Source organism: Sus scrofa, chromosome 14 (genome assembly GCF_000003025.6).
Source record: "Sus scrofa isolate TJ Tabasco breed Duroc chromosome 14, Sscrofa11.1, whole genome shotgun sequence".
Lineage (NCBI taxonomy): Eukaryota > Metazoa > Chordata > Mammalia > Artiodactyla > Suidae > Sus > Sus scrofa.
The window spans coordinates 20,787,483-20,809,181 of record NC_010456.5 but is presented as its reverse complement, the minus strand read 5'-3'; the positions used below and the strand labels follow the sequence as shown (position 1 = coordinate 20,809,181).

The 21,699-nt window shown below is 47.2% G+C and overlaps 1 protein-coding gene and 1 pseudogene across 5 annotated transcripts in view; one reads left to right on the top strand and one right to left on the bottom strand.

Moving 5' to 3' along the window:
- Window positions 1-21,699, top strand: part of PALLD (palladin, cytoskeletal associated protein) — a 341,670-nt gene that overhangs the window by 210,944 nt on the left and 109,027 nt on the right. The window lies entirely within an intron of this gene.
- Window positions 10,571-11,396, bottom strand: LOC106508073 (annotated as a pseudogene).

Genomic DNA, 21,699 nt, shown 5'->3' with positions numbered 1-21,699 from the left:
AAATTATATTTTCTACACATATCACCTCTAGGCCACAAAAGCCTCCCTCTACATCTTGGCCCTTAGGAACATTTTTATTTTTGGCCACCCCCATGACATACGGAAATTCCCGGGCCAGGAATCAGAAGATCTAGACCACCGAGTGGCAATGCCAGGTTCTTAACCCCCGCATCATAGCAGGAACTCGCCTGAGGAACATTTTGTACTTATTTTTCTGGATCCAAAAATACCCCTCAGAATGTTTACTCCAAGCCTTATCGCTGGTGCCCACGTGTTGGGCAAGTCTCCCGTCCAGCTTCTCTGAGCCCTGTGCAGCCTGAATCTAGCCCCTTCCTCTCCAGCCTGCCTTTGGGTCCCCTGAGCCTCCCCCAGCCCGTCTCTCCACTACGCTCCCCGGAGTTTCCTTCACTTCCAGCCTCACTTTCCCGTCTGACAACCTTTCCTCATTTGGAACGGGGTTTATACCCTGTCCTCGAACCAGTGTCCAGTGTGACAGGGAGGAAGCCCACTCTCCGCACAGGCAGCCCCTCCTGGTCCTCTGTTACAGTGACGGGCGTGGTCCGGAAAAGCTTGTTTGGATTTCACCCCCAGCACTTAGCAGCGCTGCCCTGGGTGAGTGGTTCCCGTCACCTACAAGATGAGGGCAAGAGGGACAGGCACAGGAGTCAGTGTGTGAAACACAGAATGGCAGCTGACCGGTGCCAGGTGCTCCTCGTGGACACTAGGGGATGGCCAGAGGAGGGAGGGGAAGGGATTTCAGGAACCAGCAGCCTCCCCGGAACTCTAGATCAGGACCAGCTGCATGTAACAGGGACAGGGGAAGCAGGACGGGGATGCACAAGGTGCTTCACCCAAGGACCCTCGCGTCAGAAGGGTGGCTCAGGGCACAGCGTGACCGGAGTGAAGATGCGGTCGTCTCCGGTAGCATCTCTTTAACAACCTGCCCGAGATGAACATAGTCACATGCTCAGGGACATGACTTTGGGGCCAGCTGACTCTGCACCAAGATCTTAATCTCTTTCCTGGAGAACAGACACACCAGGAGCCAGAAAAGAGCTTTAATTAATGAACTTGTCATCTACACTTCACTGGTAATGAGGGAAATCCTGGGCCGTCCCGTCTTTTAAGTGGAGATTCAGGGTCTGGATGTGCTGCTGGTGAGCTAAGCAATTCAGCCCTTTTCCTATGATTGTGAGCCAAACGAAAAAGCTGAATTACTGAAGGGTGTGTGGGTTTTTCTTCAGGGTGGGACCGGGGCTGGGGGGAGGGGAGAGCACGTCTTTTCTTGGCTCCTTTCGAAGTGAATGGAAGTGCCTGCAGTGTTTGGATAATCTGTGATTTCCAGGTGGCGCTCCACCGTGACCACACGCCATGACCACCACTCGGCCCTGTCCATGGACATGTCACGCTTTCTGGTTGGCAGAGTAGGGGTCAAAGCAGAAGACAGTCTGCTCTCCACCCAACGCACCCCCCCCCACTCCTGGCAAATGTTGGGGGGCAGGTACCAGCGTGATCTGACTAATAACAACCGTGATGGGCCTGGTGAGGAACGGCCTCCTAGGACGCTGACTCCCCTCTCTTTGTGTACCAACCACTGTTCCTAAGCCTCTGGACTTCTCTTTAATGATTGTTAGAGACCCTCAGTGCCACCCTCCTCCCAGTTACTTCCAGAATTCCCACCAGAGCAGCACAGGCTGGGAAGCACCTCAGAGGTTATCCGTCCTGCTGTCAGAGACGTTCCCTGGGGACACCCCTGGCAGGAGGTCACTCAGCCTGTGCATGGACACACATGGTCTGTCCCGCTGTGACAGATGTTCCCTGGGGGTGCCCCTGGCCAGTGTCACCCAGCCTGTGCGTGGGCACAGCTGGTCCATCTGCCTGTGACAGACGTTCCCTGGGGGTGCCCCTGACAGGAAGTGAGTCTTCCCTCTGTGACATACGTTCCCTGGAGACCCCCAGCAGGTGTCACCCAGCCTGTGCGTGGACACAGCTGGTCCATCCCTCTATGACAGACGTTCCCTATAGATGCCCCTGGCAGGTGTCACTCAGTCTGTGTGTGGACACACCAGCAGCCTGGGAGCCCACCTTCTGAGGGAGCAGATCTGCCTCCTGGGCATCTGTGGGTCCAAGCGGCCTTGATGGGGGTGAGGAGGAGAGTGGTAGTCTTGAGGCATGAGATGTGGTTTGGCCCTGGCCCTCCTACTGACCAGCTGAAGGGTCGTGGGGACAAGCCACTGGGCCTCAAAATGAGTCACTTTTGTCCACACTGAGGCTGTGGGTATGACCTCACTCTCTCCTTGAGGTAATCTTGTGATTGTAATGCTGTTTCTCCTGTGTCTGGCCAAAAGTGGCCTTCCTCTGAGTTCCAGTGTTGGTGTCAGTTCTGGTAGAGAAGGGGCTTATCTTGTTGCCATGGAAGCTCACCAAGTATTTGAACATGGCCTTGAACCCCATTTGCTCTTTCGTCTTCAGGGTAAACATCTCAGGATGTCACAAATCTTCCTTTTATGATGTGCTTTCCAATGACTTCTCCTCTGACCAACCAAACTCAGCTTCAGCTCTTTAACCTATGGTCCCCAAACCAGGTGTGACACACAGGAAGTGATGCAAAGAACATGAGAGGCTCAGGGCCCCCGTCTGGACCCCGTGCTCACTGTGACTGAGTCTGTACTTATCACAGGGTCTCAGCCGCCCGGCCACCACTTGGCATGGACTGTGTTCATGGTTTGCAGGCCTGCAAACCACCCTTCGGTTGCTTCCCCCACTCTGCTTGCACATTTAATGATTTTCTCCTTTCCACCGTATGGGTAACATATACTCCTGGTCATGTGAAAAGCTAAAAAATAGCTTCCAAAACGGAAGTACCCAGAGATAACATTGTTAACTTTTGTCACTTCATAAAATTATTTTTAACAAAACTATCAACATGAAAAAAAAAAAAAAACCTATCAACATGCACGGTTTTCTCCACATTCTGGTGTTTATCTCACTCCCTGTATCTGATGACCGGGTCACTTCCCTTCTGATCATCTTCAAACCCACGGCAGAAGCCCTGAGTCCCAGGCGGTTTTCATCCTACAGCAGTCCAGCTTCCCAACCTCGTCCCCTACCATCGCCCAGCATCACCCACCCCCTCCACAGTTCAGACTGTCACACGGGCCCTCATATCTTAGAACCTTTCCCATCGTTCCCAATCGCCCTTTCAGAAAACTCCTATTCACCCTTCAAGACACACCTCACATATGACCTCCTCCGAGAAGCCTGCCTGACTTCCTCTCCCATCCCCATTTCATCACAGAACTGACTGTTCCCTCATCTGTACCCCTGCTAATCTTGGATGCATGTCTTTCACGACACGTTAGAGTACAGAGTTGGCTGTGCCAACTAAGGGAGAGTTCCACCCGGGAGCCACATGGCCATGGGCAGAGAGTCTTGTTTGCCAAACTGCAGTGTCTGAAAACCTTGTCAAAAAAGGAAGGGCTCAGGCAGCCCCTCTGCTGGCAGAGACTCCTCTCTGATGTTCAGGTTAATCACCTGTACCTGGATGTTTTGCTCTAAGGGCTAATTGGATGTTGAGATAAAGGTCAAGGTTAATCATAGCAGGAAATGAAGAGTTTATTTAATAGACTCAAAGGGTTTCAGGAAAGTTTCTTACGAACATTTATACTCTCATCTGTTCATGATTCACGTGCATACGTTCTATTTATTAAAATTGTTTTCATCGGGAATGCGTAGCACAGGTTCGATTTTTCTTTGGAGAGCACAGGCTACATTCATATAAAAATAGCAGCAGCCAGGCAGCTAGCTTGAATGTGTGTTTAGTATGAGTGATGAGCTGTTCTTGCTCATATAAACCAGAGTTTCAAGCATGCTTTGTCCTGGGGGCGTGTGGACATGCACGTGTCTGTCCAGAATGCAGAGATGCATGAAAGCCACGGGGATGGTTTGCTTTCTCGTGCCATCCTCAGCAAGCGGGGAGGACCCTGGGCTTTGCAGGCTTGCTGCCCTCGAAGGCAGAGCTGTGAGGCTGGGGCTAGGTGTAGGGTCCAGGGGCACCCCTGGGTCTGGGAGGCAGTTCGGCTGCTGTCCAAGCCAGAGGCTGGAGTTGAGCTGGGCGGGGTCCCCTGTGTACCTGTGGCTGCAGTTCTGCTGTGACCCTCTCAGGGCCCCAGATGGCGTCGCTCCAGCCTGAATGCGGAGCCAGGATGGGAAGGAGGCCTCTCACACCTGCTTCTCTTGAGAAGCCACCCCTGTGATGCATGGCCTGATGTGGCCTTGGGGGCCCCTCCCTGGCGACTCACAGATCTGGGGTGGGGGAGGCAGAAGGCCTGGAAGAGGCTGCAAGCTGAGGGAGGAGGCTGAGCTCAGGGGAGGAGCTGGTGCTGTCTCATTTAAATGCCGATATGAATGTCCTCTGACCTCAGTGACCCACAGACCAGGGACATCAGCACATGTTATCTCCCAGACATGACCCCCACAGTCTCCTGTGTGCAGAGCACTGGTGACATCTGACAGGGCAGTCGGTCCCCAGTCTGCTCCTGCTGCCTCTACAGTTTGGGGGAGATGCAGTCGGGGAGTGTTGGAGGAGGACCAGTCAGTGGTTCCCTCACCTCCCTCATGGCCTGGATTCCCGAACCCTCTTGTAGAGTCAGGCCCCTGCTGGTAACACTCATACCTAGTCCAAGGATTGGTAACACTCAGACGCTGTTGCTCACACCTAGTCCAGGGGTGTTTGGAGCAGAGACATCTGTGTCCCTTCCCCTGAGAGCAGGGATGGGCTGCGGGAAGTTTGTGGCCCTCGGTTAGCAGCCTCAAGCCTGCAGCTCTCCTTACAAGGATGTGTCAAGTCTTGGTGGGCAGAGAGGGGCTCATCATTGCTAAGCTTCCTCCCCAAAGACACATAGAGCAGCAGACTGACCATGAAACCAGGGCCCCTCCCAGGCAGTGACTCACAGAGGGGGGCTGGCCATGACTTTGTCTGTGGGAAGCCTGCAAGACAGAGCGGTCCTTTGTCCTGTGCCTGATGCAGGCTATGTGTGTCCTGTACAGACACTGATGGGGAGGCCTCCAAATTGGGCATCCCCCCTGGCCCTGTGTTTCCAGGGCCCAGCACAACTGGTGCCCAGTAACCATAGCAAGCGATGAATAAAGGAATTAATAAAAGACTAATAAGGACTGTACCCCCAAAAAGAAAGTGTGGGGACAGCTGGAACACGAGATCCTTGGTGGGAGTGTGCACCCCTGGGTGTAGGGTCTGCCAGTGGAATGTCAGGTGGGCTCTCGTTCTTCCTCGAGGGTCATTATTGCCTAAGAATTTACAGCCTAAGAGGGTCATTTGAAAATAGCAGTAACAGGAGTTCTCGTTGTGGAGCAGCGGAAGTGAATCCGATTAGGAACCATGAGGTTGTGGATTTGACCCCTGGCCTCACTCAGTGTGTTAAGGATCCGGCATTGCCGTGAGCGGCGGTGTAGGTCGCAGACTCCGCTCGGATCCCGCGTTGCTGTGGCTGTGGCTGTGGCCGGTGGTTACAGCTCTGATTGGATGCCTAGCCTGGGAACCTCCATATGCCGTGGGCGCGGCCCTAAAAAGACAAAAAAAAAAAAAAAAGAAAAAGAAAGAAAGAAAGAAAATAGCAGTAACAGAATAACAGCAGTAATAGAAGGGTTGGGAGTAAGAGGTACAAACTGTGTTGTATTAAATAAGCTACAAGGATACATTTTACAACGTGGGAATATAGCCAATATTTTACAATAACTATGTATGGAAGATAACCTTTAAAAATTGTGAATCACTGTTGTACACCTGTAACTTACATAATATTGTAATTGTACAATGAAAAAAAAAACCATTCTTACAAAAAATAAAGTAAAAGAGCAGTAACAAATGAACTTGGAACTGCTCTGATCCAAGTCCCAGAAGCCCATTGTGAGGGGGTGTGACTTCGCCGTGCACGCCCAGCCTGCCCTCTATCTGGAGAAGCGCCAGTGGAAACACACCCTAACGGGATTTCCTGGCAGGAGCTTCTGGCAGGTTCCTATCACAGTGAGCCCTAGACAGAGGCAGAATGCAACAGGATCTTTCTAAACCATTGATTTAACTGCTAAGATTTGAAGTTCGTGAGTTTCAAATTCAGTTATGATATTAACAACCTGCTTTCTGCAGGCACCATCTCTAGGTGCCAGACACCTGTTTCTTAAGTCTCACAAAATTTCACCCAGGGTCTCCGTGTTACCAGTGAGGAGAGTGAGGCTGACCTGCAGACCTAGGGGATGGACTCACAATGTGACTGGCTGGTCACACACTGGTGGGTTTCCGGCTCACCTTTGCCCTCACCCTTCCTTCTTGTCAAGCCCCACTTGCTGCCTGTCCCATCTCTGGTCCGGGAGGTCACGGGGACACACCCACCTCCCACAACATGTACTGAACCCCCCTCACACCGAGGAAATGGTCATTAAGGGCTCAGCCTGAACACATCTACTTAACTTCATCTCAGCTGGACCACCCATCATTCCAGTTTCCTTTTCCTCAGTCCTGTGGAGCCTTGGGGATAAAAGCTGGAAATGTGCCTGTTGCCAGCTGGGTGACTTTTATGCTTCTCTTCCTCTCAAGTCACTATGTTCTTAACTTTTTTTTTTTTTTTTTTGTAAAATAAAACGCAGATAACAGAAAACCACCCAAAACAAATATATGGCTTATTAATTATAAAAAATAGTCATGGTCTACTTTGAATGCATGTTGAGTTCATAGATAAGGGGTAACTGTAACTCAAGCATTCCAGTGTCCCCACTCAGGTCAAGAAAGTTCTTGCCATGTGGTCGCCCCACTTCCCTGCCACCCCAAAAAGTGATCTCATTGCTCTTAGATTATTCACATCCTGGTGGATTGTTTTCATTTTGGATAATTTTTGACATTTTTTAGATTTGACAGCTAATAAATAGCGCATGCTTAACAGATACAATTAAGTAGGTTTTAATGTGTATATTTACCCCTGGAATCATTAGCACAATCAACACAGCAAGGACGTCCTGTCATGGCCCAGTGGAAACAAATCTGACTAGGAACCATGAGGTCGCAGGTTCGATCCCTGGCCTCTCTCAGTGGGTTTAGGATCCAGTGTTGCCGTGAGCTGTAGTGTAGGTCAAAGACACAGCTTGGATCTGGTATTGCTGGGGTTGTGGTGTAGGCTGGTGGCTACAGTTCCAATTCAACCCCTAGCTTGGGAACCTCCATATGCTGTGGGTGCAACCCTCAAAGGACAAAGAAAAAAAGACAGCAAATACCCCATCTTTTTTTTTTTTTTTTTTTTTTTTTTTTTTTGGTGGCCATGCCTACAGTAGGCAGAAGTTTCCCTGCTGGGGACTACTGTAGAGGGATTCTTAACCCACTGTGCCACAGTGGGAACTCCCACCCTGTCATTCTTAAAAATTTCTTTCCACCCCTAGGGAACCCCTCGCCCCAGCCCTGATTCTCCCAAAAAACCACTGGTCTGCTTTCTGTCACTGCAGATTCAACTCCATTTTACAGAGATTTCTATAAACTCAGTAATACAGTATGTACTCTTTTTTTTAATCTGGCTTCTTTCACTCAGCATAATTATTTTAAATTTCATGCATATTGCATGTATAATAGTATATTTTATTTTATTGATTAATTGAACTTTACATACACGTAGTGATACGTATATGTGTGTGTATATATCAGCATAATTATTTTTTTTTTTGTCTTTTGTCTTTTTGTTGTTGTTGTTGTTGTTGTTGTTGTTGTTGCTATTTCTTAGGCCGCTCCTGGCGGCATATGGAGGTTCCCAGGCTAGGGGTCTAATTGGAGCTGTAGCCACTGGCCTACACCAGAGCCACAGCAACGCGGGATCCGAGCCGCGTCTGCAACCTACACCACAGCTCACGGCAACGCCGGATCGTTAACCCACTGAGCAAGGGCAGGGACCGAACCCGCAACCTCATGGTTCCTAGTCAGATTCGTTAACCACTGCGCCACGACGGGAACTCCAGCATAATTATTTTAAATTTCATGCATTTTGCATGTATAATAGTATATTTCTTTTTACTGATGAATTGAACTTTACGTACATATAACGGTATATATATAATCTGTACACATACATACGATATGTGTGATATATCTTATATGTAACATATATGTCACAATTTGTCATGCATGCAATTGTTGACAAATATTTACATAGTTTCCAGTTTTTTATTATTAAAATAAAGCTGCTTGTGTACAAGGTTTTGGATCAATTTACACTTTTCTTGGATAAAAACCTAGAAGTGCAACAGCTAGCTTATGTGGTAGGTGAATGTTTAACTTTTTAAAAAACTACCAAATTGTTTTCCAAAATGGTAAGTCATCTTACTTTTACAATTGGTGTGTGAACATTATAGTTCTTCCACATCCTAACCTGTATTTCACATCATCCAGTTTTTCTTAATTTTAATCATTTTAATAGGTATGTAGTGGTATTTCACGGTGGCTTTAATTGGCATTTCCCTAGTTACTAATGACAGAGCGTCTTTTCACATGTGTATTTGCATCCACATATCTTTCTTAGTGACATATCTGTTCAGACTGCCTTTTTTTTGGTGGGGGGGTCTTTTTAAGGCTGCACCTGCAGCATATGGAGGTTCCCAGGCTAGGGGTTGAATTGGAGCTGCAGCTGCTGGCCTACATCACAGCCAAGTCTGCAACCTACACCACGGTTCACAGCAACGCCAGATCCTTAACCCACTGAGCCAGGCCAGGTGTCGAACCTGCATCCTCAAGGATGCTAGTCAGATTCATTTCCACTGAGCCACAACGAGAACTCCAGGTTGCCTATTTTCTAACTGGATTGTTTGTTTTCTCATTATTTTCTTATTATCGAGTTTCTTATTACATTATTTATATATCCTAGATACAAGTCCTTTATCAGATACATGCTTTGCAAAATATTTTCTCCTTGTCTTTGGATTATCTTTTAATTCTCCCAATAATGACAGCTGAAGTCTTTAATCTTAATGAATTCAAATGTATTCGACTTCTTTTATGGATCATGCTTTTGATGTTACATCTAAGAAAATCTTGCCTGATCCAAGCTCACAAAGATTTTCTCCTATGTTTTCCTTCAGGCATATGTATTATAGTTTTATGTTGTGGCTTTCGATCTGCAATCTATTTTGAGTTAATTTTTGCATATGCTATACAGATTGAAGCTCTCTTTCAATGTGTGTGTATGGATATCCAGCACCATTTGTTGAAATGATTATCCTTTCTCTGCTGAATCGCCTTTGTCACTGAATCTCATGTCGTTGTCCAGGATGTGGCTCTTGTCCTGGTCTCTCCTCTGTCCCATTAGTCTCTGTCTTTTTGTCAGTCCCACGCTGTTTTGACTGCTGATGCTTTAGGAGCACATTCTGAAACAGATCACATTGCCCTTCACATTCCCACTATTTCACAACTGTTTGGACTATTCAGGTCCTTTGCATTTCCATATGGATTTTAGAATCGACTTGTCAATTCCTATTAAGAAGCCGGCTGGGGGTTGAACTGAGGTTGTGTTGAGTCTGTAGATGAGCTTGAGGAGGAGGGTTGACCTTTCAAATCTTGAGTCTTCTGACTCCTGAATAAAGTCTCTCCATTCGTTAGTCTTCTTTAATTCCTCCTTGCCTGGTTTTACAGTTTAGAAGTATACATTCAATTCCAGTATCTGCTCACACCCCCCTCTCATCTATTTTACAGATTCTGAGACAACTGTGAACATATGAGATTCTGTGATTTCTTTGGAGTTTAATGGACCACATAGTAGTTTTCAGAGTACAGGTCTTTTGTCTCCTTAGGTAGGTTTATTCCCAGGTATTTTATTCTTTCTAATGTGATGGTAAATGGGATCGTTTTCCTAACTTCTCTCTCTGATCTTTTACTGTTAGTATATAGACATGTAGTCGATTTCTGTGTATTAATTTTGTATCCTGAAACTTTACCAAATTTATTGGTGGGCTCTAACTGTTTTCTGGTAGCATCTTTAGGGTTTTCTAGGTATAGTATCATATCAGCTGCAGACAGTGATAGATTTACTTCTTCTTTCCAATTTGGGTTCTTTTTATTTCTTCTTCTCTAATTGCTGTGGCTAGAACTTCCAAAACTATGTTGAATAAAAACAGTGAGAGTGGACATCCTTGTCTTGTTCCTGATCTTAGCAGAAATGCTTTCAGCTTTTCACCATCAAAAATGAAGTTAGCCGTGAGTTTGTAATATATGGCCTTTATTATGTTTGAGGTAGATTCCCTCTCTGCTCACCTTCTGGAGAGCTTTTATCAGAAATTGGTGTTGAATTTTTCCAAAAACTTTTTCTGCATCTATTGAGATGATCATATGGGTTTTATTCTTCAATTTGTTAATGTGGAATATCACACTGATTGATATGTGGATATTGAAAAATCCTTGCATCCCTGAGATAAATCCCACTAAATCATAGTGTATGATCCTTTCAACATATTGTTGGATTTGGTTTGCCTGTATTTTGTTGAAGATTTTTGCATCTATGTTCATCGGTGATATTGGCCTATAATTTGCTTTTTTTTTTTTTTTTTTTTTCATTTAGCCACCAACCGATCTTATTTAAATCAGGACCATTCAACAGAAACATTCCATCAGCCACACATGATCTGAATTCTAGAGTATGAGATCAATTAAAATATGGTACACATATAAAAGTCATGAGACATTTCGGTCTTGTAATAAATAAGGCGGTGGCCAACTTTTACTCATTAGTAGCTTTTTTGAGATAAGCTATCAAGTCTTCCCTTTCTCCCTTCTTCTTAATGCCAGGAAGATCATTTTTGTTCCAGGGATGTACTTCTTGGGATTCTCCAGGTACTCCATCAGTGTCTCCTCTCCCCAGGTGATGCCTTTGTTCTTCTTGGCATCTGTTTAAGAAAATCCAGGAGCCTGACCTGTCTTCCGCCCAAAGAGACCATGGAGGTTTGGACCAGTCTTGTGCTTGCCTCCCTTTTCTACAGTATGGCACTGGGCGCACATCTGAACAAAAATCTTCTTGCCCTTCACAACATCACCCATTTTAAAATCGTTCTTTCGCCAAGCTCAGCAGACAAACCACCACCCACAGGCTGGATGTCCCACTTTCTAGGTCCAAGGACTCACCGGTCCACGCCTATGGACCCGCATTGGTGCAACCGAACTAGCTCTGCCCTCTGGTGGCCCCACGTGCCTATAATTTGCTTTTATTGTGGTATTTTTGTCATGTTTGTTACCAGGGTGGTGGTAGCTTCATAGAATGAGTCTGGGAGTATTGCTTCCTCTGCAAATTTTTGGAAGAATTTCAGAAGAATAGATGTTAACTCTTCTCTGAATGTTTGATAGAATTTGCTTGTAAAACCATCAGGTCCTGGACTTTTGTTTTTTAGAAGGTTTTTTTGTTTTGTTTTTGGTTTTTGTTTGTTTGTTTGTTTGTTTGTTTTGCTTTTTAGGGCTGCACTCGCAGCACATAGAGGTTCCCAGGCTAGGGGTCGAATCGGAGCTACAGCTGCCTGCCTATGCCACAGCCACAGCAACGCCAGATCCGAGCTGCGTCTGCAACCTACACCACAGCTCACAGCAACGCCAGATCCTTAACCCACTGAGAGAGGCCAGGGATCGAACCCGCAACCTGCTGGTTCCTGGTTGGATTTGCTTCTGCTGCGCCACGACGAGAACTCCTGTTTTTTAGAAGTTTTTAATCATCGTTTCCATTTCAGTACTTCTGATTGGTCTGTTCACTTTTCTGAATGGTTCAGTCTTGGTAGGTTGTACCTTTGTAAGAGCTCGTCTATTTCTTCTAGGTCAGCCATTTTATTGGCTATAATTGCTTCTAGTGGTGTCTTGTACTATGACTTCTTGGTGTGGTTTTATGCGTCTGTCTGTTGAGCTTCCCCATCCCTCTCTGCACAGAGTAGTGCCTTCTCATGCTGACTACTCCCACCCCCTGCCTCCCCCGGGCACCTCCAGCTGTCATGGACAGGAGGCCACAGACCTAGCTGGAGCCAGGAGCCTGGGGCAGGAGCTGCTGGAGCTCAGAGGGATCTGAGCCGGCTGTCAGCCTCAAGGGAATCTATCAGCAGGCAGTGGAGACCCACTACCGGGCATCAGTCAGAGTTAGAGCTCTCGAGGGCTGTTGGGGCCATGCATCCTCAGGGAACTGGGTACTAAGCAGATTCTGGGAAGAGGATCAGAAGTGAGAGCTGTGGTTCCCAGAAGCCGAGAGTGGGCTGGACCCAAAAAAGTTGAAGTGAAAGTTGGACGTCATCCCACCGCTACATTGAACTTGTGTGATTTTAATTCATCACCTGATGGCTTTGCATGATTGACTGTGGGTAACACAAAGGCCCACCATCCCTGTCACTGCCTCAGAGCAGCTGTTGGGGCCAAATGCTGCCTCCATCTTCTGAACCAGGGATGACACCTGGGGATGACCTGCTTTTATCACCAACTCTCTTCCCAACTCTGCCAGCTCAGAAAATTCAGGTGACAAAAAGCAAATTTACCCAGACTGCTCACAGTCACTGGGACTTTAGGTTTTGTACGACTGTGTGACTAGTCCAAAGATGTAGATTACAGTGGCACACCGAGAAAAAGTAAGTTTTCAGTGCCCGTCACCCTGGCCAACTCACCTTGAGCACACTTGAAACACTCTGTTGTGATGCAGAGTGAATTACATTTGCTTGGGTTCTGATCCCAAACCATAGGTAGATGTTTAATTTTAAAAGTATACAGGTAGAAGTTTCCACTGTGTCTCAGTTGGTTAAGAACCTGACTAGTATCCATGAGGATGAAGTTCAATCTCTTGCCTTGCTCAGTGGGTGAAGGATCTGGAGTTGCCTCGAGCTGCAGTGTAGGTGGAAGACACAGCTCGGATCTGATGTTGCTGTGGCTGTGGTGTAAGCCGGCATCTGCAGCTCTGATTTGATCCCCAGCCTGCGGACGTTCCTATGCTGCAGGTGCATCAGTAAAAAGAAAAAAAAAAAGTGGACAGATAGTGTCAAGAAAATTAATAAAGGAAATTCAAATTAAAAATAAAAGCAACAACTAAAAATGTTTCCTATTCAGATGCTTTGTCTCCTCATGTCTGTAACAGGGATTGAGAAACTTTGTTTCTGAAGGGCAGAAGAGTAAATATTTGGGGTTTTGCAGGCCATGTGGTCTCCATGGCAAATACTCAGCTGTGCTTGGGATGGGACAGCATCAGACAAGACCAACATCAGTGGGCGTGGCTGTGCCAATAAAACCATCTGTGAAAGCAGACAGTAGGGTGGATGTGTCTGGTGACCCCAGGTCTGGAGAAAACCAGAAAACAGTCTTTCTACCCACAGATATGTGTCATATGCTGTTCCCAGTGGACAGAGAACCATGTATACTTGTGAGACCTGCAAAAAAGCAAAAATACCTTAGGTAATTTTCTTCTGCTTTCTTGACTGATGGCAATATTTATCATTTTGATTTCATTAAGTAGCAGTTACTGAGAGCCAGCAGTATTTGTACTCAGTACTAGAGAAGGGTGAAAGGATATTCCAGTGACCTCTGACCCCAAGGAGCTTACAGTGACATTGGAGAAATGAGACCATCAAGGAACAAGGCAAAGTCAAGCAGGTGCCACGCAGAGGGTAGAGGGGAGGGGCAGACCCAGAAGGTGTCCTGGAGCCTTCACCCTGGGTGGGCAGTGACGGTGGGTTCCCAACAGGACTGTCAGGAGGACAAGAAGGCTAACCTTGGTGAGACACTTGCACCAGTTCCTGGCACGTAAGAAACGTCAAAGCGTTTATCAGATTACCTTGTGCTGGAGGTGGAGGCAATGGTTACTTAAGGAAATAGGATAAGATGGAGTTTGATGGAGGATGGAATAATTTTCCAAAAACACTTCGATCACACAGTTTGGTCAAGAATCTGCAGTGTCAAAGGCAGAAAAAAATGAGGGTTCCCATTGTGGCTCAGTGCTAATGAACCTGACTAGTATCCATGAGGACGCTGGTTCGATCCCTGTCCTCACACAGTGGGTTAGGGATCCCGCTACATGAGCTGTGCTGTGGGTCGCTGATGCGTCTGGGATCCCCCGTTACTGTGGCTGTGGCTTAGCCCCGCAGTTACAGCTCCAATTTAACCCCTAGCTTTGGAATTTCCATGTCCCTCAGGTGAGTCCCTTTAAAAAAAGAGAGAGAGAATCTGCAGTGTCCACTGCTTTGAGAACAAGGGCCATCGCTGAATCCAATTTGAACTTCTAGAAGGCTCCTGCAGGATTTTCAGGAAATTCCTGCTTCTCAGAGTACACAGGAACTCCCCATTAGAGCAAATGTCCAAATCACATCTGTGATTGTCCCCTGGCCCTAAGGGTGAATGGGGTGGAGGGATGTAAAAGGCGCTCACGGGTTCCAGCCTCCTGGGCCCCGCAGGTATCGGAAAGCCAGCGGGAGGGATGTTTCTATCTGGCGGGATGAGGTGAGGAAGGTGCTAGAGGACGGATGGAAACACTGACGACTGACGGAGACGCCTGGCTCCGAGAAGGGGCTGGAGACTGAGGCCCGGACCCATGGGCACAGAGGTGACCGCCGAGCACAGAGACGGGGGCTGGCAGGGGGACGTCCAGGGCACTGGGTGTCGACGTCATTCTCACATCCACACATCGCCCGAATTTGGAGGAGAAAAGGGACCCGGGTTCCCTGGCCTTCCAGAAGGCAGGGCTCTCCGAACCTCGTCCTGAGCAGACCCCCAACGCAGGCCACGCTGCCAGGTGCGTCTGGTCCTGGCCCAGGTGCCCCTCCCACCTCTGCTGAGCGATGCTGCGGCTGGGGGCTCGGCCCAGCCCTGGGGCATGTGCCAGTGTCTCCCTTTTAATGAGGCTCTTGTCTCCCTCTTGCTTTTTTTTTTTTTTTTTTTTTTTTTTTTTTTTTTTTTTTTTAAGAAAGGTTGTTTGAAGTGAAACATAATGAGGCCCTGGCGGTGATTCGTGTGCTTTAACTTGGAACTGCTAGCGTGGAATCACTTAGCAGCCTCTTGGATCCATCAGCCGGCCGTGGGTGGGCATCCTCTCAGGGGTTCTGTGCGCATCCGCGCCTGCGCGCATGTACAGGACCAGGAGCTGCTGTTTGTCCAGAAGGTGGAGTGGTTCACGTCCCGCTTCTAGATTTGGGGCAGAGCTGGTGCCTCCGCGGGAGCAGACTACAACTTCAGACCCCTTTCCGCATGGCCAATCACTGAATTAACCCAGGGGAAAGTACTTTTTCATGCTAAGGAACTCAAAACGTTCAGGGTTAGAGCCAAACAGTGATTCCAGAAGTAGCGTGAGCAATGTGGACTTTGACTCTTGAATGCGGAGGTTCCCTGTATTCTGCTTGGAAACCCTGCAGGAGCCTTCTAGAAGTTCATGTGCTGACTTCAAGGATGAATCTGTCTCCCAGATGCCCCCCGGATCCCGCCTCCAGGCTCAGAGACCTCAGCTGCTTCCTAGACCCTGCATCCTACCCTCCCCCAGGATTTCACTCTCAAAACTGAGGTCATCCGTCTCCAGGAAAGACGCTGACATAGCTAAGATCTAGCATTCATCCTGCGGGTTCTGAAACAAAGTGGGGGTGGGGGGGGAGGGCAGAGTCAATTCTGATAAATTGTAGAGATTCATGTAGAGTTTTTTAATTTTATTGTATTAGAGTATGGTTGATTTACAATGTCGTGTTAGTTTCAGGTGTACAGCAAAGTGACTCAGCTATATATATATTTTTTTCTTTTTCATAATGGTTTAACCCAGGATATTGAATGTGGTTCCCTGTGCTGTACGGTGGGTCCTTGATACTTAAACATCCTTTAAATACTAGCTTGCATCTGCTAACCCCAAACTCCCAATCCTTTCCTCCCCCAGTGCCCCCCTCCACCACTTGGCAACCACAAGTCTAAGATTTATGTGGAGTTTTAAAATAAAGTTGTTGAAGTAGCATCAGAAAGCTATATGGAAAAGTGCACAGGTCAGGAGAGCTGGGGTGGTGATGCTCATGAGTATTGTGGGCAGTGGGTACTGGGAGGCCAATAAAAATTATTAAAATAGTGGGGTGGAGTCATACCGAGGGGCCTAGAAATAGGTGCACCAATACTGCAGAGTTTGAAGAACAGATTAAATATAACTATTAAGTACAATCCAGTTTTATTTTAGACTATTTGAAAGTGTTAGAGGCACACATGTATATCGTCAGCAAAAGAACTAGAGGGCTGGGTAGACAAGTCACGGCCATGGTTACCCCAGGCAGTGATGGTGCGGGCGGGTTTTATCTTCCCTTTGAAGGTTTTGAAAACTGACAGGTGTAATTTTAAAATTGTTACATAAAATGCACCACCTGATTCCTCAAGCAGGAAAAAACAATGTAGGTGTTAGAACAAGGAAGGTCCCAGCTGCAGCCTTTAATCAGGTCCCGGAGGGAGATGGAGGGGCCCCAGGAGGTAAACACTTGTGTCACGGAGCAGGGATGCCTGGCCTCCAGCAGGGAGCTAACACCAGGGCACCCACTCTGAGAAGTAAACACTTGATGGTGAGGACACCCGGCAGGGAGCTGGGGGTGAGGCCAGGCCTGCCCCATCTGGGGTTCCACCAGACCCAACAGGGACCAAGGAACAAGGTCAGGCCTGCCCCCATCTGGGGTTCCACCAGACCCAGCAGGGACCCAGGGACAAGGTCAGGCCTGCCCCCCTCCATCTGGGGTTCCACCAAACCCAACAGGGACCAAGGGACAAGGTCAGGCCTGCCCCCCTCCATCTGGGGTTCCACCAGACCCTTCCTGGGTTGGAGAGGAGGGTGAGTGTGAAGCGCTGGCAGGTGTCACTAGAGGCCATTTAGGGTGAGCCGTGGTCCGGGCTTCATCATCATCTTCCTGGACAGGACCCTTGGCTTCTGAAAAACTCCTGGGGCAGCTGGCTGTCCTGCCTGTGCCCTTTGGTTCCCAGCGCTGTTTGAGGTCAAAGTCTTCTCCTCTTGAATCCACTTCGGCTGCTGACAGGCAGCCTTGTTCCATTGTCTCTGAAAACAGGACTTGGTGTGTTGTTAGAAACGGGATGGGGCCAGTTTGAGCTGGCTCTGCGGTTTCACTGGAGCATCTTTCCCAAGGTGCATGCATCACACTAATTACCTATCAGTCTGTCTGCCTGGCTAACTTTCTTTCCATCCATCCAACTCCATGTTACGTGTATCTGATTAAACACCTGGGTCAAAAGATGAGCGATAAAAAGGTGAGATATAATGCCTCCAAATTTCAAAGAGTCTTTACCCTTCGCCATCCGATTTTTCCCCCAGTCAGGGAGTGAAATAAGTTGCCTATCAATTCATTCATGAACATATTTATTCCTTTTTCCATGAATCTCTATTAAGAACCTACTATGAGGAGTTCCCACTGTGGCTCAGTAGGTTAAGAACCTGACTAGTATCCATGAGGGATGTGGGTTCTATCCCTGGCCCTGCTCAGTGGGTTAAGGATCCGGCGTTGCCGTGAGCTGTGGTGTAGATGAGTAGGTCAGGTATTACACGCCTGGTAAGAATCCTGAGGTTAAATTGCTAGGATGTTTTTCACGGCTCAAGCTTTCTGTTTCAGTCTTCTCTAGAACCGGAGAGGTCAGGAGAGAAAACTTACCACCAGCCCCCTTTTTTTTTCTTTCAGGGACACACCTGAGGCAAGTGGAACTTCCCAGGCTAGGAGTCAAATCGGAGCTTCAGCTTCAGTCAAATCGGCCTACACCACAGCCTCAGCAACTTGGGATCCAAGCCATACCTGTGACCTACACCACAGCTCACAGCAAAGCCGGATCCTTAACACACTGAGCAGGGTCAGGCATGGAACCCACATCCTCATGGATACTAGTCAGGTTGGTTTCCGCTGAGCCATCATGGAAACTCCATACCTACCATCTTGATTGATAATATTGGCAGTTTCTCCAGAAGTGCCATCATGTTTTGTCAAGAGCAGAGGGGTGATTCAAAACTGTCCTAAACTTGTGCTGTTCAATACGGGGACACTAACCATGTGTGGCTCTTTAAATGTAAGTTAAATTAAATTAGAAATTCAGTTCCTCAGTCACTCCAGCCACATTTCGAAGGCTCGGTGGTCACCTGTGTCCAGTGGCCACCAGAGTGGCTGGTGTGTAAGAACAGTGACCTCATCACAGCAAGTTCTCCTGGACCTTTCACAATTTTTCTCTTCCTTTATGAAGAATTCCAATGCTTCTTGGTAGTTGATTACTTTTTTTTATCACAGTAAACTCTCTTAAGTGATAAGCTTTTGAGAGTTTCAGTGTGTTAGCTCTTGTTCCAGAGAGCAGCTATCAAAGGGCCAAATCAGCCCATTTACATTCTCGTGTGTGTGTGTGTGTGTGTGTGTGTGTGTGTGTGTGTGTGTGTGTAGGCATGATTTGGTTAAATGGTGATTTGAAATGATTGTAAATGAGGCTTGAGGTTTACAAAAACAGAAAAAAAGTTTATTTAAAACATGTTTGGTCCTGGAGTTCCCGTTGTGGCAGAGCAGAAAATCTGACTAAGAACCATGAGGTTGCAGGTTTGATCCCTGGCCTCACTCAGTGGGTTAAGGATCTGGGGTTGCCGTGAGCTGTGGTGTAGGTCATAGATGCAGCTCGGATCCTGCATTGCTGTGGCTGTGTAGGCTGGCAGTTGTAGCTCCGATTGGACCCCTATCCTGGGAACCTCCATATGCCTCTGGTGCAAACCTAAAAAGCAAAAAAAAAAACCAACCAAACCCCTAGCCTGGGAACTTCCATATGCTATGTCTGCAGCCCTAAAAACAAACATACAACCAACCAAAAACATGTTAGGTTCTGTTAAACCGTAACTAATATGGCATCTTTATTAGGAGCTGACTTCTGCTGGGGTTTGCTGAGTAGTAAACAGTCCCCCACGTATCAGTGAGTTTTCTTTTTTAATTGAAGTGTAGTTGATTTACAATGCTGTGGCAGTTTCTGCTGTACAGCAATGACCCAGTCAGTCATATGTGTATATACATTCCTTTTCTTATATTATCTTCCATCATGTTCTATCTCAAGAGATTGGATAGAGTTCCCTGTGCTGTACAGTAGAACCTCGTTGCTTATCCATTCTAAATGTAATAGTTTGCGTCTACTAACCCCAAACTCCCCGTCCATCCCTCCCCCTTCCCCTTGGTAATACAACTCTGTTCTCTATGTCTGTGAGTGTGTTTTGTTTTGTAGGTAGGTTCATCTATGCCATATTTTAGATTTCACACATAAGTGATATCATATAATATTTATCTTTCTCTGACTTACTTCGCTTAGTATGAGAATCTCTAGTTCCATCCATGTTGCTGCAAATGGCATTATTTTGTTCTTTTTTATGGCTGAGTAGTATTCCATTGTGTATATGTACCACATATTCTTAATCCATTCATCTGTCAGTAGACATTTAGGTTATTTCCATGTCTCGGCTATTGTGAATAGTGCTGCAATGAACATAGGAGTGCATGTATCATTTTGAGTGAAAGCTTGGTCTGGATATATGCCCAGGAGTGGGAATTGCTTGATCGTATGGTAGTTCTATATTTAGTTTTTTGAGGTACCTCCATACTGTTCTCTATAGTGGTTGTACCAATTGACATTCCAACTACCAGTGTAGGAGGGTTCCCTTTTTTCCACACCCTCTCCAGCATTCATTATTTGTAGGTTTATTAATGATGGCCATTCTGACCTGTGTGAGGTGATACCTCCTTGTAGTTTTGACTTATATTTCTCTAAGAACTAGTGGTGTTGAGCATTTTTTCATGTGCCTGTTGGCTTTCAACTACAAATACTACTTGCTCCCTGGGCAGACCCTGACATGCCCTGCTTCCCACCTTTCCTGTGAGTAGCAGCCTAAGCAGAACATCATAGCCCAGGAATTTCCCCACGTTCCTCACAATGACATCCGACTCGATCTTCCTCAGGAAAATATCGAGAAAAGCAGAACATAGAACAAGTATTTACTATACTACCTTCTTTGTGCTTCACTGCAGCCTTACTTTTTTAAGTAGAAGATTTGTTTACTTTTTTAATGAGGAAGAAATCATGCCCACAAAAAGTGCAGGAAAGATAAATGTTCAGTTAATAAGTAACTGTAAAGTGACAAAGCCGTATGCTTTATTGAAAAGCAGGTGTTAAAATCAGGTGTGTGAGGCCCACGGAGCAGGAGGCCACCACCGCTGAAGCTGTTATTACTCCCCGATCCCCAGAGCAGGGAGGTTGGTCGCTGCACCATGGCCAGGGTTGGCGGGGGGGGGGGGGGGCGATATGTAAGCGGTGGCCGTCACCTGGTCTCTGCAGGAAGGAGCAGTGAGGGGGGTGTGTGTGGGGAGGGCCTGAGGCTGCTCTGATGGGGACAGCGGCTCTGGGCTCAGAGCTGCCCTGTTGTCACTGCCTGGCTCTGGGCATTAGATCAGGTGGACAGTGTCCCCGCCTGTGAGGGCCCCACAAAGGGTGGGGAGCCCTTAATTTCACGTGAAAGGAGCCACTTACTGTCTCTAGGAAGGACTGGCCCTGGGAGAGGCCGTGACTCCAGGGTCAGCCAGGCCCGACATCCAAGCCTCAGAAACCCAGATGGTTATAGACATGATGAGTAGGTTCATGTGTGCAGGGCACACAGCACTGGGGGGGCGGTGAATAGGTGGTGAGCCCAGGCCGCCCCCTGCAGACCTCCGTCATCCTGGAGAAAAAGGAACGTGCGTGTTCATTTCCACATTGAGATTCAGCATCTGGCCCAGAGGAGCCACAGACCACTGAGAGCCTATGCGAATCTAGTATCACACTGTTTTCATTATTGCACCTTTAAAGTCTGTTCACATCACAGATGCTGACTCACAGACATTGAAAAACTTATGGTCTCCAGAGGAGACAGTTTGGGGGGTGGGGGGATGTGCTGGGGTTGTGGGATGGAAATCCTATAAAATTGGATTGTGATGATCATTATACAACTACAGATGTGATGAAAATAAATAGTCTGTTCACATCAGTTAGTACAGGTGTGAAAATACCCGCACACCCCAGGTATTCCTTTTCTTGCCACCCAGTTTATTCTCATGTGATTCAGAGGTCATCAGGACGTGCAGACTAAATAGCAGCGCTGCACCTCTGTGCCAGTCACGGTGGCCACAATCCCAGACGCTGCCTCAGAATGGGGAGGATGTGGGACACAGGAGCCTCATTCATTGCTGGTGGTTTTAATTCTCTTGCTGAGGGTGTTAAAACTCGACTTGTGTCCCATTAAAACTGTTATATAAAACGCAACTTTCTCATCAAGTGAATGCTGTCTGCCTTGAGAGGCAGGATTTTTGCAGTATGTAAATTTAAGTGATAATTCAAAGATGAATTCGAATGATATTTGAGTATATTATTATGGGCGGGAGCCCTGGCTAAGGGCAAAAGCAGGAATTTGTAAAATAACCCTGGACCTGCTCTTTCCAGTTTTGTGAAGACTAGTCATGAAGGAGCCTCAAAATCCTATGACTGCTCAAAACAGATTTCCTGGGTTTCATTCTTTTTATCTTTTTTTTTTTTTTTAATTTTGTGGCTTAACCCACATCATATGGAAGTTCCCAGGCCAGGGATTGACTCTGAGCCACAGCTGTGGCAACACTGGATCCTTTAACCCACTTCTCTGGGCTGGGATCAAACCCAAGCCTCTGCAG